This window comes from Cupressus sempervirens, chromosome 2 (assembly GCF_028749045.1).
Source record: "Cupressus sempervirens isolate cs-2001-9-10 chromosome 2, ASM2874904v1, whole genome shotgun sequence".
NCBI lineage: Eukaryota > Viridiplantae > Streptophyta > Pinopsida > Cupressales > Cupressaceae > Cupressus > Cupressus sempervirens.
In genome coordinates this window covers 181219465-181237609 of record NC_143119.1, presented here as the reverse complement: position 1 = coordinate 181237609, position 18145 = coordinate 181219465, and positions in this window count along the sequence as shown.

Here is an 18145-nt window from a genome sequence, read left to right as displayed (position 1 = left end):
ATGGTAAGAACTAAAAACCTCCTTGTCATAATTGTGGTAAGATAGGTCATAAAATAAATGCACGAGGAGCAGGACTACAAATCAAAATCCTAAGAAAAAGTTTACGGTTCACTACCACAAATGCAACAAGAAAGGACATCAAGAACGTGATTGTAAGATTGAGATATCAAGCACACAAAGATTTGAAGGTTACTATTACAACTATAAGATGTATGGACATAGAGCATATGAGTGTAGATCAAAGCCTAATGAGTCATCAAACAAGAAAGCTAAGGTAAACCATATTGGAACATCCTACAATTGAGATTACAATAGCTATCAATATTATCAAGAGTATGGACATGTTGCTGAAAATTGCATTAGAACACATTTTAAAAGTGACTACAAAAGATGGTGGAGTCAAACTACATGTTTTAGATGTTTGAAGACTAGTCACATAAGAAAATATTGTCCAACAAGGTCAAAAGCACATAGCAATGAATTCAATAAAGATTAAAAAAAGTTTGATGTTGAAGAAGTCAAAGTGTAGATAAACAAGACATGGAAGAAGAAGGAAGATTTAAATACATCAAATTTAGATGGGATCACTTCATCCAATGGATTAGGTGATCACACTATCCCCAACTAGGTAATCAAGACTCAGTGTGTATTAGACTAATATTTCAAAGTTCAAGTATACATTAGTTCCAAGGATTGAGTTCTAAAAAGATCATATATGTATGAAGTAAGATGCAAAGTATTAGTTAGAGCTTAAAAGAAACCTATAAGTTTTCATGTTGCTATCAATCATGAAAAGTTTCGGTATGGTTGCTAAGTGAAAGTTAGTTGTTGTCGAGCTATCAAAGGTGATAGTGGTAGCTGATCTCATAGTTTTTGCTAAGTGTGAAGGAAATCACATGGAAGCTAAGTGAGTTAGAATTGCTATTAGACTTGAGCTTATAGTTGTTTAAGCATTGAGCATTAATTGCAAAGTTTAAAGGGCTATATGGTCAATTTTCAACTCATTTGCAATTATTCAAGATGGAAAAGAGCATGAATAGCTATAGGCAAATTGTAGAAAAGGATTCAAGTGTTTGCAACTAACTCCAATTGCTACTTGACACTAATCATCAAATTTTTAAGGTATTTATCATGTGTGATGGTATGCTATTTGAATTTTTGCAAACCCTAGTTAGTTTTTATGGAATCTAGTTCTTCTACTACTACAATTAAGGAAGGAAAGGAAGTTTTGAATGTTTAACTGATAAGTAATGATATCAAAGAACCACAGTTTTGGGCAATTATTGACATTGCATAATATAAAGGAGACCCATCTAGTGCGCTACCGATGATGCCACAAGAATTTTTTATGATACAAGATGTAAGGTGTTGCTACACTTATAATGTTGGAATCATTGGAGAAATGGATATAAGAGAGTTAGATGGAAAATTGTGTCAGAAAAAAGTATTAAAAGAAGAATTCAAGGTTGTAGAGAGAAACAGGTTAATCCTTTCCCTACATTTTCCAAACATATTCAAGACAAAATGGATTAAGATTGTTCTTATCAAAATTTACAATAATTATGTATGGTTGGAGGATGACCCTATCAAAATCACAAAAAATATCATTCATAGAGTGATTGGGTATCTAACCCTAGATAGGCCTAAGACAATGAATGATGTAAAAGAGGCAGTTCAAAAGAATACAAGGGCATTGTGGAACAAGAGAGGAATGACCATAGACACAATTTATGATCCCCTACTTGCATTTGTAGTGAGAATCATTACATATAAGTTCTTTCAATCAAGCAAGCTATCCAATGTACCATGTATGCTTATGTATTTGGGTTACAAGATAGTAAAGAAAGACCATTCTTATGAACTTATCACATTACAACTCTAGCAATTATCTAAGAACTTGGGAGCCATAACGAGAACAAAAAGTGCACAATGAAAATTTGGTTCAATACTTATTTTCATATTTTTCTATGTGCATAACACTATTCCCACATTTGGGAAAGTATATTGGAAGACTAATAGGTTAGTTGCAGTGAAAACTGGTGAATTTATAGAACAACTTGGAGATAATTTTGAGAGTGTGATGACTAGCTACTTTGAAGACTTTAAGAATTCAAAGAAACAAAGGCAGAGGATTCTAGTATCACTAGTAGATAAACATTTCAATGATGTTTTTTTTCTATTTGATGTTGATTTTACTTGTGTTCAAGTTGTTGTTCCAAGGGTGAGATGGGTCAAACCACTACCTTATTAGATTAATATAGATGAGGCATCTACAACCATCACTATTAGAAACAATAGTCCACCAAGATAACTAGGTGAGGGGATTAAATCAATTATCTAATTAAAACAATTATCTACCTTAATTAATCTTAACCATTCAATCAAAGTAAACAAAGACCATAACAAGATGTATATACATAGTTATGTTTGATTTTTTAACTAGGGAAACCCTTGATCAGAGGGAAAACTTCAATGGGAATGATGCCCACAAGATGATGTATTAATATAAATATTCCTTTCTAGAGGATGAACCCTATTAGGAGTCTATTACAACATTTAGTAGATATGAGTCCCTCTTAGGAGACTTTGAATCCCTATTAGGAGATTCCACCGATGTTAGGATTTGTAGAAGGTAGAAGGACCCACTATCCAAACAACTTATGTCCCAAGACCACTGAACTCATTATCTAACTGATCTCTCAACTATTCCTTGTAGAATAATTGTTTATATTGTGCTTTAACCTCTTTCATATAGGAAATATAGATGGAGTAACAAAGAGAGGGGTGAATCAATTACCACAATAACATATCCACACATCCCTTAGATGTCTGATAAAACTATTTGTTGCTATCACTCAGTAAACATACTTAAAATGTTGTAACTTGTAAATACAGTGTATGTTATATTTCAATAGATCTTAAACATTCATAGTGACTAACATGCAAGAATAAAAGAAATAACATGAACACATGAGACACCTAATTTAATGTGGAAATCCAATATGAGAAAAACCACCAAGTAACTAGTTGCTAATTTTCACTCTTCTGAAGTGAGCCCTATTAGGAGCCAACCTGGTTAAAGGTTACAAAAAATATTGTTAGGTGTGACCTTGTTAGAGGATTTAATCACCTTGTTAGGAGTGGTCTTCCAAGAGGTCTTTAGAACAATTTAATAGAAATGTCACCTTTTAGAGGATTTACAATTGGTTGTTAAACCAACTCTACTAAAAGATTTTGGAATCACTACTACAATGGTAAGAAAGTAACAATGAAATGACCCGAATGAGATGCAATTGAATTTTCGATTACAGATCTCTGTTCTGCTTTATGCTAGATCCTTCCTGATCAAATATAACTTTTTTTCTCCTCAGGGATATGTGACCATTGTTCAAATTTGCTCACACTTTCTTCTTCAAACAATTAATACACTTGCATACTCCCTCATACTCTTTATAATCTCAACTTAACCTTTCATTTATAACATTTAGATTATCAAGTTGGCTCAATTACAAGTTACAATGACCAATAAATATTACCATAGTCGGCTAGAATCAATACTTGAAATAATTAAACTTCATATCCCAAATTAACAAAATCCTTCATTGGCCGACCTTGCTCCATAAACATTGATTATGAAATGATTTCCTATGTTAACCAACAAAAGCTTGGTTAACATTGGGAACTTGCAAAATCCTTTGGAAACCAAGTGAACTCGGTAAACACTAACTCTGACCAACTTTCCTTCATTAACCATGAGAGCTCGGTTAACACTACTTTCTGCCATAATTTCCTTCGACACTCGAGTAAGCTTGGTAGACAATGTATACACAAAGTAATTTCCAGGAATGCTCGGTAGACATAGAAAATTTCTTTGCTGAGCAAGTGAGCTCAATAACCACTATTTGCCAACTGATATGACATTTGTGTAACATCAAAGACAACACATAATTAGATAATTTTATTCAACAATCTACCTATTTGACATTGATGGCAACACAACATGTCATAGCACAATAACATTTGAAAACAAGACTTTCTCTGGTAGAAATTTTCTCCCTCTTATATTTTATACCACAGACTTCTCTAATGTAGTAATCTCACTCTATAAAGGAATTATATAGCTTCTTCTCTAGATAGTAAACTCTCCCTTAAAGAAATTTTAGAGAGATATGATAGTAAACTCTCCCTCTTTGACAACACATGCCAAAGAAAAAACATACCAAATGAGTATCAATGTACCTTAAGTATTGATTCATATGTAATGATCTCTTTAGTATACTACATCAATTGATAGATCTTCAACTTGGTTCCTGTAGATGCATTGCTAAATCTTCATTTTAGTGAGCTTTAGATAGGGGAATAACTCCTAACTTACCTCTTAGATACAAGAATGCATCCTTAGGTAATGGTTTGGTAAATATGTCTGCAATATGTTCTTTTGTATGGACATATTCCAATCTAGTTTCTTTATCCTGCACCAATTCTCTGACTAAGTGGTATTTTATAGCAATGTGTTTGGTTTTGGAATGCATCACTGGATTCTTTAATCTGTTAATTGCACTTGTATTATCACAAAACATGAAAAATGGATCTTTTATCTCAACCTTCAGTCCTTCCAACAATTTTTTAAACCAAAAAATATTAGAACAATTCACTACTGCTACAACATATTCTACTTCTATTGTAGATTGGGATGTACAATTTTTCTTTTTGCTTGTCCAAGATGCTAACCTTTTTCCAAGAAAGAATGCTCGACCACTTGTACTCTTTTTATCATCAATGTTTCCTACCCAATCAGCATCAAGAAACACTTTTAAGTCTAGATTTCTTCCAAGTTTATACCATAAGCCATAATATTTAGTACCCTTTTCAAGTATCTCAAGATTCTTTTGATTGCCATCATATGATTTTCTCTGCATTTTTCCAAGAATCTTGCCACTCTACCAACTAAAAGAGCAATGTCAGGCCCTGTATGAACTACATACTATAATTTTCCATTCATTAATCTATATTAGGTTTGATCTACCTTTTTTATTCATTATCTTTGGTAAGCTTTAGTCCAATATACATGGGGGTTCCAACTAGTTTTAAATCTTCCCTACCAAATTTATTGAGTATCTCCTTGATATACTTAGAATGAGTGATGTAGATATCATTCTTTCTTTGTTGAATATGAAGACCAAAAAAGAACTTAATTTTACCAAACATAGACATTTCAAATTCTTTGTTCATTTTCTCTAAAAAATATTTTCATAGATCATCATTCCCTATAAACAAAGTGTCATCCACAAATATTTGTGCCAAAATAATCGTGTTATCTAGTCCTTCCTTGATGTACAATCTAATGTTATCATTAGTTCTCTAGAAGCCAATCTGCATAAGGTAGTTATGCAATTTCTCATACCATGCTCTAGGAGCTTGTTTGAGACCATACAATGCTTTTTGTAAATTTCAGAACATGTCTCTTTTGTCTAGATCAATGAAACCTTCAGGTTTTTCAATGTAGACTTCTTCATCAAGAATACCATTGAGAAATATAGATTTAACATCCATCTGAAATACCTTAAATCCTTTATGTGTTTCATATGCAAGTAAAGTCTTGACACCTTCCAATCTTGCAATAGGAGCAAAATTTTGATGTAGGGCTGCACCACCCATACCAAATCACAACCAAAATCACAACAAGATGGAGATAGAGAGATGACAAAAATGCTTCATAGATCATCCATTAATCCTTGAAATTCATTACAATATTCTCCAAATGAAAGGACTCCAAATTCTTACAATATAAGAGATATTTGCTCACTAAGAGCTTCTACAAGAAGAGCCTATCCTTCAAGAGGTTATACTCGAAGAGCTTCTACTTCCCAAACCTCTACTTCTCGAGCTTCCTTACAAGAGATTACATTTGAAGAGCTTCACTACAAGAGCTTACACTTGAAGAGCTTTTATATCCAAAGAGCTTGATTACAAATAAACATAAGCTTTCCTTAAATAGGCAATTACCACGCAATGCATGATTTATCCACAACATTTTAGAATATCCACAACCTTCCAAAATATCCACAACCTTCTACAATATCTACAACTTTCTAGAATTTCCACCTAAATATAACTAAGCACCACCATGTGGCCCAATTAGAAAATTACATTTCCTTTATGGATCACAACAAATATTAAATGCATGATTTAAGGAGCTTTTCACAAACTTCTAAGATGCCACCTACAAACCTCGATTAATGGAATGACACTATTTTTTTTATTTTCTATTTATGCCACCTATCCACCTTGAAAATAGAAATTCCTCTTTTCTCCTTTTTTCCTATTTTTCAAATTTTTATTATTTTCTTTCTATTTTCGTCACTTTCTCTCTCCTCCACAAATTTTTTTTTTCTCTCTCTCTTTTTGTTTTTCTTTTTTTTTTTTAATTTTAATTTTCCCATGCAAGATGCTCCTGCATCAGACTCCCCTAGTAGATAGAAAAGTGTGTCCCACACTTTGACAGCAAAAGAAAGATTTAGAACCATTTTCATCTTCACCACAAGCTTCCACCTCAACAAGGACAAGAAAACCAACATGCAAATTTTCCACATTTTTTTTTAATCTGATGCATGATGCTCCTGCATCCAACTACCATGGTAGAAAAAATTTTGTGAATATGGATTCACAAAATGAAGTAGCCACTATTGACATATTTTTTTTCTCTTCCTCCAACACACAACTAGAACAAGTATTTGGTGCTGATATATTTCCTTCTTTCTTCTTTTCCAACACTTAGTCAGAACAAGTGTCTGTTGCTGAAATTTCTCCTTTGCAATGAAATTTGTCCAAGTATAAATCTCATCCTCATTCAATCTTGTAATAAACCTAGCAACACCATACCAATCTTTCTTTGCTTACCATACATCACTAACAAGATCCTCATGCAAACCATCATCAATATCTTTGAAACTCACCTCAAATTCAGCATCATATAATTCATAGAAATTTACCTCTTTGACATAGTCATCTTAGCTTGCCTCTTTCATGTCGTCAACAATGCATGTAACTACTTCACTTGCTTGATCTCCAACTAAGGCACTATACTTTTCTTCCATTGCTACAATCTTCAAAGCATCTTCATCTGCTTCTGGCATACAAATCTGATTATCTTCATGCTCTTCCTCTTTTCTTTCATCTTCTTCAACTTTAGGTTTGCAAATAATTTCCTGTTCATCCGCTTGCTCTTCCACTGGATCATCTTTCTTTTCCGCATCCAAGGAATTATCAACATCTCTTTTCTTGTAACACACTCTTCATTTCCAAAACTTAGCTTCTAATTCATTCACTTAATTTTGAAAATCAACTAGCAATGACTGTTGATTTCTTGCTCTAAATTTCTCAAGTCGAGGAATCCTTAGAATCCATCCAATCACAAAAGTCATCTTCTTCTTTCTCTTCTCCATAATCAAGTCTTTAGAAGACAAATCTAGTGCAACACAAGAACCTTGTGCAAACTGCCTCACAGTCGATGATTTGTCTACACAATCAAGAACTTCTTGACAAACTTCTCCCAACTCAAGGTCCTGGTGCAAACTACCTCACATTTGGCGATCTATCCACACACTCAGGAACTCCCGCTCTGATACCACTAATGTAGGGCCAAACCACCCATACCAACTCACAACCAAAATCACAACAAGATGGAGATAGAGTGATGATAAAAATGCTTCATAAAGCATCCATTAATCATGCATCAAATTTTCACCATAATCTATGCCTTCTTCTTGAGAATATCCTTTACATACCAATCTAGCTTTGTTTCTTGATACATTACCATTTTCATTCAACTTATTCTTAAACACCCATTTTTTTCCAATCATATTTTTATCTTTAGGCCTAGGTACAAGAGTACAAGTTTTGTTCTTCTCTAATTTCTCTATTTCTTTATTCATGGCCTCAATCCAACTTTAAATTTCCAATGCATCTTTGACATTTCTAGGTTCAAAATCAGCAAGTAAACATGTACCTTTTAGCTTACTTCTTGCAATAGTACCTTCTGATTTGTCTCCAATAATCTAATATGGTGTATGATGCCTCCTAACATACTTGGCCAATACAGGTTCCTTGCCTTTCGAATAAATTGCATTATCATCCTCTTGAACTTCAACTTTAGGTTTTGGTTGCTCAGATTCAATAAGCATTGGCTCAGTAGCTTCAAAATGTGACTCAGGTCCTTCTGACTTAGTATGAACTTCTTGCAACTCTGTGACTAAGGAAGACTCAAGAGTACAAGTCATCTAATTGACAAATGTGCCTGACAATGTAACAAGTTCAATGTAAAAAAATCTCTTGTAATCCTTTGGTTCCTTTTTTTTTTTTTCCTTCAATCCTTTCTGCAAATTCTTCAATTCTCACATGTCCACTTTCTATGATTTTATGAGTAGACAAATTCAAACATCTATATGCCTTACTTTTGCAAGAATATCCTAAAAATATACCTTCATCACCTTTCACATCAAATTTTTCTTTTATAGATTCTTTCAAGATATAACATTTACTTCCAAATACTTTCAAGTAACTTACATTGGGTTTATAGCCATGTCATAACTCATAAGGAGTTTTAAATGAGTCATTCAACTAGACTTAGTTTAAGGTATGAAATGTAGTGCTAATAGATTTTTTCTAGTATTTGATAGCAATGTTCTTTTCAATCATTAGAGTCCTTGTATAATCCATGATAGATCTGTTCCTTCTCTCAGCTATTCCATTCTACTTGGGAGTTCTAGGGGCTGTTACCTATTTTTTGATTCCTCATTCAATCCAAAAGTTATTGAATTCATTGGAGATGAATTCACCACCTTTATCTAACTTTAAGAATTTCAATATTTTCCCTGTTTCCTTCTCCATTCTTGCCAAATACCATTTGAATGTCTCAAATTCTTTTGACTTCTCTCTTAGATACATAATAGTAATCATTCTAGAGTAGTCATCAACAAAAAGAATGAAGAACTTTTCTCTATTATAGCTCTCAATTCCAATAGGTCCACACAAATCAGAGTGCACAATTTTCAAAATATCTTGAAACTAATATTTTTTTCTTTTAAAACTAGTCTTTCCCAATTTTCCAATCTGACAATTCTTACATAAACCAACATCAGGTTTCTTTACTAGGAATGCCCCTTACTTTCCTAAATTTTCTTATTTTTACTATGTTATCAAAATTTACATGACATAACCTTATGTTCCATAACCAACTTTCTTCAACTTGAGCAATAAAACATGAGCACTCACCAAGATCAAGATAAAATAAGTTATCTTTTGTTTGTTTCCCTGATCCAATCAGTTTTCCTTTGTCATCCAACAATCTTGCCTTTCCATGCATGAATTCCACCTTGAATCCAATGTTGATTAGTTGTGCTACACTCAAAAGATTATGTTTTAGTCCTTTAACCCAATAGACATTATCATATACAAATTCTTTGGTTAATGAGATTCATCCTGTCCCTTTTATGTAGCAAGGTTCATTGTTTCCAAACCTTACACTACCACCATCATAGTCTTCAAAGTTTTCAAACTTTGTTTTTTCACTAGTCATGTGATGTAAACATCCACTATCTATGATCCATGTATCATTTTTTCTCACATGAGAGATAAGTTCCATTTTATCTTTTTCATCATCATCGAATTCATCTTTCACAGCAATGTAAACTATTTTGTCTTCACTATTATTAGAATCCTTAGCCATAAAACATGTTTTCTTACCTTTGTCCTTGAATGATTTGAAGTCCTTCTTGCCATTGCACTTGTGACCTTTCTTCTCATCTTTACTAGCTTTGTTTGGGCACCTAGCTACAATATGACCAATTTCTTCACATAAAAAAAGAGTAGAGGAATTTTACCTTTATATTTTCCTCTGCCTCTAGAATATTTTCTTTTAAGTAGAGCCTCAACAACTTCAAGATCACTGTTAGAACTTTCCTCTGATTCTTCTTCAATTTTTGATTGAGTTTCCTTTAATTTCTTGCCTTTTTATTTAAGTGAAAGCTTAGTCTCAAATGCAAATTCAATATTCTTGGAAGTTGGAACATAATTATCATAGTTATCTAGCTCAAAGGCTATCAATCTTCCTGCTAAGGTATCCAAATTTATCTTATGATTTTTCTCACACCTTCTTTCTTGGATTTTAGATACTTTAATTACATAAATAAGAAGAAATGTTCTAAGTACTTTACTTACAATAGTTTCTTCCTTGATCTCTCCTCTAGAAGCTTTGATTGCACTAACACTTGCTTTGATCCTTTCAACATATTTGGCAATCTTTTCATCCTCTCTCATTCTCATCTAATCAAATTGTCCTCTTAAGGCTTTTTTCTTTGGGTCTCCTCACATTGTCTTCACCACTATAGATGTCCTTCAGCTTGTTCCACATTTCAAAGGTAGTTTTGTAGTCCTTGATATCATCAAATTCCTCAGAGCTTAGAGTAGATGCAATGTCTATCAGCATGGTGTTATGAGTCTTTTTCTCAACAATATCACCAATAGATAATGTACCAGAAGGAGTTGTGTATTCTTCATCAAGGTATTTCAATCCTAAATCACCAATGGAAGCTAGATGAAGTCTCATAAGAGCTTGCCAAGCTGAAAAGTTATCTTTGTTAAGCCTTGGAATTTCTCTCTTGTAAGACATCCTGATCTTTAACTAAGGTCCATGAAACAATTCCTGCAAGTACCAAAATCTCTGATACCAATTGTTGAAAATATAGATGGAGTAACTGAGAGGGAGGGTGAATCAATTACCACAAAGACATATCCACAGATCCCTTAGATGTTTGATAAAACTATTTGTTGTTGTCACTTGGTAAACATACTTAAAATGTTGTAACTTGTTAAATGTAGTGTATGTTATATTTTAACAAATCTTAAACATTCACAGTGATTAACATGAAAGCATAAAAGAAATAACATGAATACATGAGACACTAGATTTAACATGGAAACCTAATATGGAAAAAACAACCAAGTAACTAGCTACTAATTTTCACTCTTCTAAAGTGAGCCCTATTAGGAGCCAACTTGGTTAAAGGTTACAAAACACATAGTTAGGTGTGACCTTGCTAGAGGATTTAATCAACCTAGTAGGAGTGATCTTACAAGAGGTCTTTATAACAATTCAATAAAACTATCACCTTGTTAGAGGATTTACAACTGGCTATTAAACCAACTCTGCTAAGAGATTTTGGAATCACTGCTACAATGGTAAGAAAGTAACAATGAGATAACTTGAATGAGATGCAACTGAATTTCTAATTAGAGATCTTTATTCTGCTTCATTCTAGATCCTTCTTGTTGAAATATAACTTTGCTACTTCTCAAGGATATCTGACTATCCTTCAAATTCGCTCACACTTTCTTCTTCAAACAATCGATACACTTGCATACTCACTCATACTCTTTAGAATGTCAACTTGACCTTTCATTTATACCATTCAAATTATCAAGTCAATTCAATTACAAGTTACAATGACCAATAAATATTACCACAATTGGCTAGAATCAATACTTGAAAGAATTAAACTTCATATCCCAAATTAACAAAATCTTTCATTGGTTGACCCTACTCAGTAAACACTGATCTTGAAAATGATTTCCTATTTTAACCAATAGAAGCTTGGTTAACACTACAAACTTGCAAAATCCATTGGAAATTGAGTCAACTTGGTAAACACTAACTCTGACCAACTTTCCTTCATTAACCATGAGAGCTTGGTTAACCATAATTTTTTTCGATGCTCAAGTGAGCTTAGTAGACATTGTCTACACAAAGCAATTTCTAAGAATGCTCAATAGACACAAAAAATTGCCTTACTAACAAAGTGAGCTTAGTAAGCATTGTCTACCAACTGATATGACATTTTTTTAACATCAAAGACAACACACAATTAGAAAATTGTATCCAACATTTCCTCTATCATATCAACTAGACGAATCACTCTCAGACCTTGTAGACAAGGTCATGAACTTTGGATCCAAATATCAAACCTTGGATCTAACAATAAAACCTCAGCAATGAAGTTTTCTTCAACTTTTCTCTACTCTACTTATCTTTGCATTCCACTCTTCATGCTTCTTGAAATCATTCATCCATTACATACATGATAAAGGAAAATGTCCTTCCTTTATACCAAATTTATAAAATAATTCCCTAATTTAGCTATTACACCTTCTCAATTAATTATTATAGGACCTCATTAAGAACACATTATACTTAGTAATAAGATTAATATTTCACCTTGTAACTTGAATAAAATTCTATACATTTGAAATCATGATGAGAAATCTTAGGTACATCATCTCCAAAATGTCTTCTATACATTGTTAACTTTGGCTTCTCAGAATATCGATTATGCTAAGAGATATAAAAAGTTTACCAGAATATGCTAATGTAAACTCTATCTCATAACAGTCTTCACCAAAAGTTGTATAACTTCTTCTAGTCTTAATATCTTATGCTTCCAAGGTTAGATAAATATACTAGAAAATTAGTAGTATTTCCCTTTAACCTTGCTTAGTGAAAATTCTCAATGATCTATCCATATGAACTTGACCTTTACCAATGTTCTTTTGTTAGATACCATAGAAAACTGCTATGTTGACATCAATGACAAATACAATCATGAATGTAACATATCATCATGATAATGATATAATAATGTTTCTACAATACTCCCTCATAGAAGTATCATCACCATTCATCCTTCTAACAATCTCCCCCTTTCGCATTGATGGTAACATAGATGAAAAACTGTTGGAGTTGATGAAATCCAACTTTGAAGATGCCCAAGATCACCTAAATGCAAAAACCTATCAAAGCGAAGCCAATGAGAGAAGAGTGTGGAGCAAGGGAAAAATCCTAAATGAACATGAGAGACCACAAGATATTGCAAATGAAAAAATATGTATTTACAATATTCAAGAAGTGATGTTTTGTTGTGAAAATACAATGAGGGAGCTCGAATATAAAGAGCTCCAAGAATCTCCTAGAACAAGCTATAAGATGCTAGGACATAAATGTGACAACTAAGCATACATCCACATTAGGTGGAAAGTCATTGAACAATGTGAGAGGATAAGTATAACTTAGGAGAGAACAAACTTTCGTATTGTCAACAACTTATAACAAACTCCTAGACTACAACTAATTAATAAATGCATTAACCTAAGTAAGCTTAAGTAAATAGAATAAATAATTAGCAAATTAATTATTTACTCTAACACCTCCCTTGATTTGAAGAAAAAATGCACAAACAAACTAGGGTTTGTGACTTCAAACCACGGCTTCAAAAAATTTTCAACGAAGCAGTAGCATGAAGGCTCTGATATCATGTTGGAGTTGAAAATCTGACTCTAAAAATGCGCTAGGATCACCTACAATGTAAATAGCTTGCTAAAGAGAAACCTAGGGAGCAAATATTTTGAAGCAAATACCACACAAGAGAATATTTCACAATAGAAAATTAGAATTGCTATGTAAAAATGGAATGAATTTACAATGAAATAGAGACCAAATAAAAAGGCCTCATGGAAGCTTGTAGAACAAGCTGGATTGAGGTAGGAGATAAGGTTGACAACTAAGAACACATCCACAAGAGGTGGAAAAGATAAGTATGCTAAAGGGAACAAACTCTCATGTTGTCAACAACTAACCTCAACTACATGCATTAACCTAAGTAAGCTTAAGTATATAGAATAAATAATTAACAATTAATTAATTATTTACTCATCATCATAGGTAGCCAGCCACTGCAATCACCTTGTATATAGGATCAACCATTGAATACATAGCTCACACTATTGAACCATTGAACCAAGGATGGATTATAACAATAGCATAAGCCCCCCTTAATGCAAACGTGGTGAGATGATAGGCAACTGAGAAGATATCCACCAAGGGATCTAAGGAATTAACCTAAAGTTTCAGTAAGTTTGGTAGATTTTTTTTTTTGAAACATGAAAGTAAACCATTCATAACATAGTAGCGAAAGCAATAACATCATTCAATTGAAAGTAAACATAAACATACATAATAGGTTACATTCTTTAAGGATCCCTTAACATTGAATCACATCTAAATTAACTATTAATGATTCCATCTAATACTACATCCACATAGAATAATAATGAAAATTCTAATGTTCTTTAACCAATATACTTTGGTTCCAAATGTCCCTTAGTAAATTACATATCTGAATGCTCAATCATCCATTGTACATGTCATAGGGTATGAAAGACAAAAAAGAATATATATACATGATAATTAAGTACATCATCCTAATTTAATCCATGATGCAAGTGTAGTAAGTAAATGAAACCACATGTCATACATGATACATCATCATAGAAGATATAAACATCCATCATTAAAGATAGCCTTAAATCATAACACATAATTATCTAAGTGCATGGTTCCTCCCAACCATAAATAGCATCATTAGACCATCATGGGTCCTAGCCATCCCTCTATGCATAACATTCCAAATCACTAAAGAGATCATCAATATTATCATAGTAGGAATGTCACTCCTAAAACATACTATATCATATGTAGAAAAGAATCTAACATGCTACAACACATGCATAAGAAATATAATCATGCAAAAAAGAAGAAAATAACATCATCTATCATATGCTAATCATCAATATAAGGATATGTGTCCACCATCATAATCCATGAACAAAATGAAGATAGACGCCAACAAAGAATGCATCAACCACGATGTCTCAAATGGATCTCAAACGATAAGAGTGAAAAAGAACTACCACCCGACCATGTGGAACCTAAATGGCCCACTCCCACCGTGCTAAGGAGATAATCTCAAGTACCAAATAAGTTTTCAATCACATAGCACAAACTCTCTCTAAGTCTAGGAATCCTAAAAGTATGCTAACTCAAAGGTTCCAATCACAAACTAACATCTAATCCCAGAGGCACACAAAGGCATGTAGGAAACCTATTATGTAAGTGAGAAAGTATCATCACATGGATCATGCTAGAGTTACCTTGGTAGTCTCTCAATAGACCCTGACCCCCTAGTGATCCCAACGCGGCCACTAGTATCCTCTCATACTGACAAGACATACTATGGAATGCAAGGTCACAATCAAGCGTTCTCTCTACTCCCATCCTAGTCTATACTAGCACTCAAGGCATGGGAAAGAACAAGAAATTATCTTATTAGGTTCATTTAAGTCATTATTAGGTGTAATGTTTTCACTTATTAAAAACAACTTATAATGAGTTACCCTGGCAGCCACTTAGGACCCTGGCCCCCATCGCAAGCCACTTCCCGACACTACAAGTAGATAACATACCCTAAGCTCATGGAATCATAAATCACAAAATCACCATAGTCCTATACAAGTGACTGGAAAAATACCAAAAGATAATCCACAATAAAAGCATCAAATCTCCATGAGAAACTGAAAAAGCATCCATTGATAATCATGACCACAATAGCTCTCTACTGGCAACTGAAGGTATCAATGATAATCACAATATCCATTGGTTCTCAACAAACAACCAAAAAGGCATATCAAGCAAATAATACTGATCGAAGACTCCAAAATGGTCAAGTCAAAATATGTCACATCATGACATCATCAAGATCAAATAAACACTTTAGTCCCATCAAGGCAACTAGGAAGTAATCAAATACAACTGATTGATAACTCATAGATGGTTACGTAATTCACAGCTTACTCAAGCAAACTGGAAACAATATCAATCAATATACCACACACACCATAGATCATGCCAACACATAACCATGGTTGGGTTTAAAAAGATCAAGATCAAAAGACATCATCATAACATCACATTCGCATAACCCCTGAGCCTCTGGTAGACATCCTATAACTGGTCAACAATCTAGTCAACCCAATACTCAAAAAAGATAGCATAGAGAAAACACAAGATGCAAGCACATGTTTAGGTTTAAAATAACTTAGTTGAATGAAATATGGAGTTCTAGTTTTCATTTCAGATTTAGATATCAAGTGAGGGAACATTTATACATTTTTCTCAACCCCATGTATTTGTTTTGATGGATAAAAGTTTCCCCCTATAACTCTTAGAATTCAATGTTCTAGGAATAAATGTTATACGTTATACATTATTTTGGTAATGAATTGTTATTTTCAAATAACTTAATTTCTTCTCTTGAGAACCCCAAAATAATAACTTAAATATTTCATTTATAACATTCTCATTAACCTTAATTAGACTAAATTCTAATTAAGTAAATCAGTTAATTTAAAACTATATATTATTTATTTAAAATCTAATTAACTTAAATATTAAAATTTTATTAATATTATATATATATGTATATATATACATATATATATATACATATATATATACATATATATATATGTATATATATACATATATATATATATATATATGTATATATATATATATATGCATACATATATATATAATATTTAACATATAACAATTTTTAATATTTAATATTATTAATCACATATGAAATCAAATCTCAAATCATATCATAGCTTTTACCAACATTAATATAAAAAAAGTACATGGTAAATGCACCAGCAACACGCAATACTGACAGTTGCTATCGCAGTCGATCCTGCGACCGTAGTTGCAGGTATGACTGCATCGGCAGGCCATGGGCCAGCCTTAATATATGATAGGGGTGGGGTGGGGAGAAACCCCCGTGCTCCCATTTTTTTTTAAAACAATTTTTTTTTATATATAATTTTTTTCAATAAACATTTTTACAAAAACATTTTTTTTTGAATAATTCTTTTTCAATAAACATTGTGTAGGGTAATAATTTTGCCCACGCTTGAATTTTTCTCCTTTTTCTCAATTGCAGCATTTTTATCATATAATAACTTTTATATAAAATTTTTTAATAATGTTTTCAGATTCACCCATGTATATATTTTCCTAAACATTTTTTTCCCAATAATGCAATGTATACATAATTTTAAAACAAATAGGCCTTTCCAATTTTGTAAAATAAAAATTCTCCCAGAGTAATTGTTCCCAATTAATCCTTTTAATAGGTTTATCTATAAGCAACTAAACCCTAGTTTCATAAATTGATCAGATCTATGCATGTGGGGGGTTTCTCACATAGAAAATTAAATATCCATGACAACAATAAAACAACTGGAACATTCACACATGGAATCCTCAAAAAGTGTTCAGAAGACATGAAGAAGATAGGAAGTGCAAGAAGAAAAATATCATATGCAAAAATCATGAGTGTCTACCTAGACACTGATGCTAAATCACTTCTCCTTAAAATTCTGCAAAGCAAGCTCCTTCCTTCTCCAACATTTTTGGGTCCTCCAAACACACTCCCCGAGCTTCTAGGAGTGCCTAAATATAAAGAATTCTTAGGAAGCACCTAGAATGTCTCTAGAAGCAACCAGAAGATAAGATAAGTGTTGACAACTAAGCATGAGCCTATTCCAACCTTCTAGATGAGTCACAAGGTTGTAAACACCATGTGCTTAATTTGTGCGCTAACTCCTGTGTTGTAGACATATGTGCATTCAAGAGGTATGCTTACTCCTAGATAGACTTATAACTTTTACTTTCTTTCTTTTACTATTATTATTATTATTTATTTATTATTTTATTATTATTATTAATTAATTTCTTTTTACTTAATTCTTTTTCTCAATTAATTCCCCATATGAAAATATATTAAGATAAAACAAGTTGATTTAATAAAGTGAGTGCATGAGATTTAAAATTAATAAATTAATTTTAAAAGGCGTCAAGTGAATATTAAATTTAATTAATTAATTAAATAAATTAATATGCATTATTTTAATATTTATTCACATAGGAGTATGCAAACTCTTGTGAGTGGTCATGTTGACAACACATGCGTTTGCACTCTAATTATGCACGTGTTGTCTACACTTAAGAGTTAGCACATTATTTGAGCACATGGTGTCTACAACATTCTAGACACCTCATCATGTTTATCTTCTTATCGTGCAAGATATGTGCTTAGTTGTCATGCTTATCTCTTAGTTATTTCTAGACACCTTCTAGATGCATCTTAGAAGCCTTTATATAGAGGCTCTCCTAGTGTGTATGAGCATCCTCGTA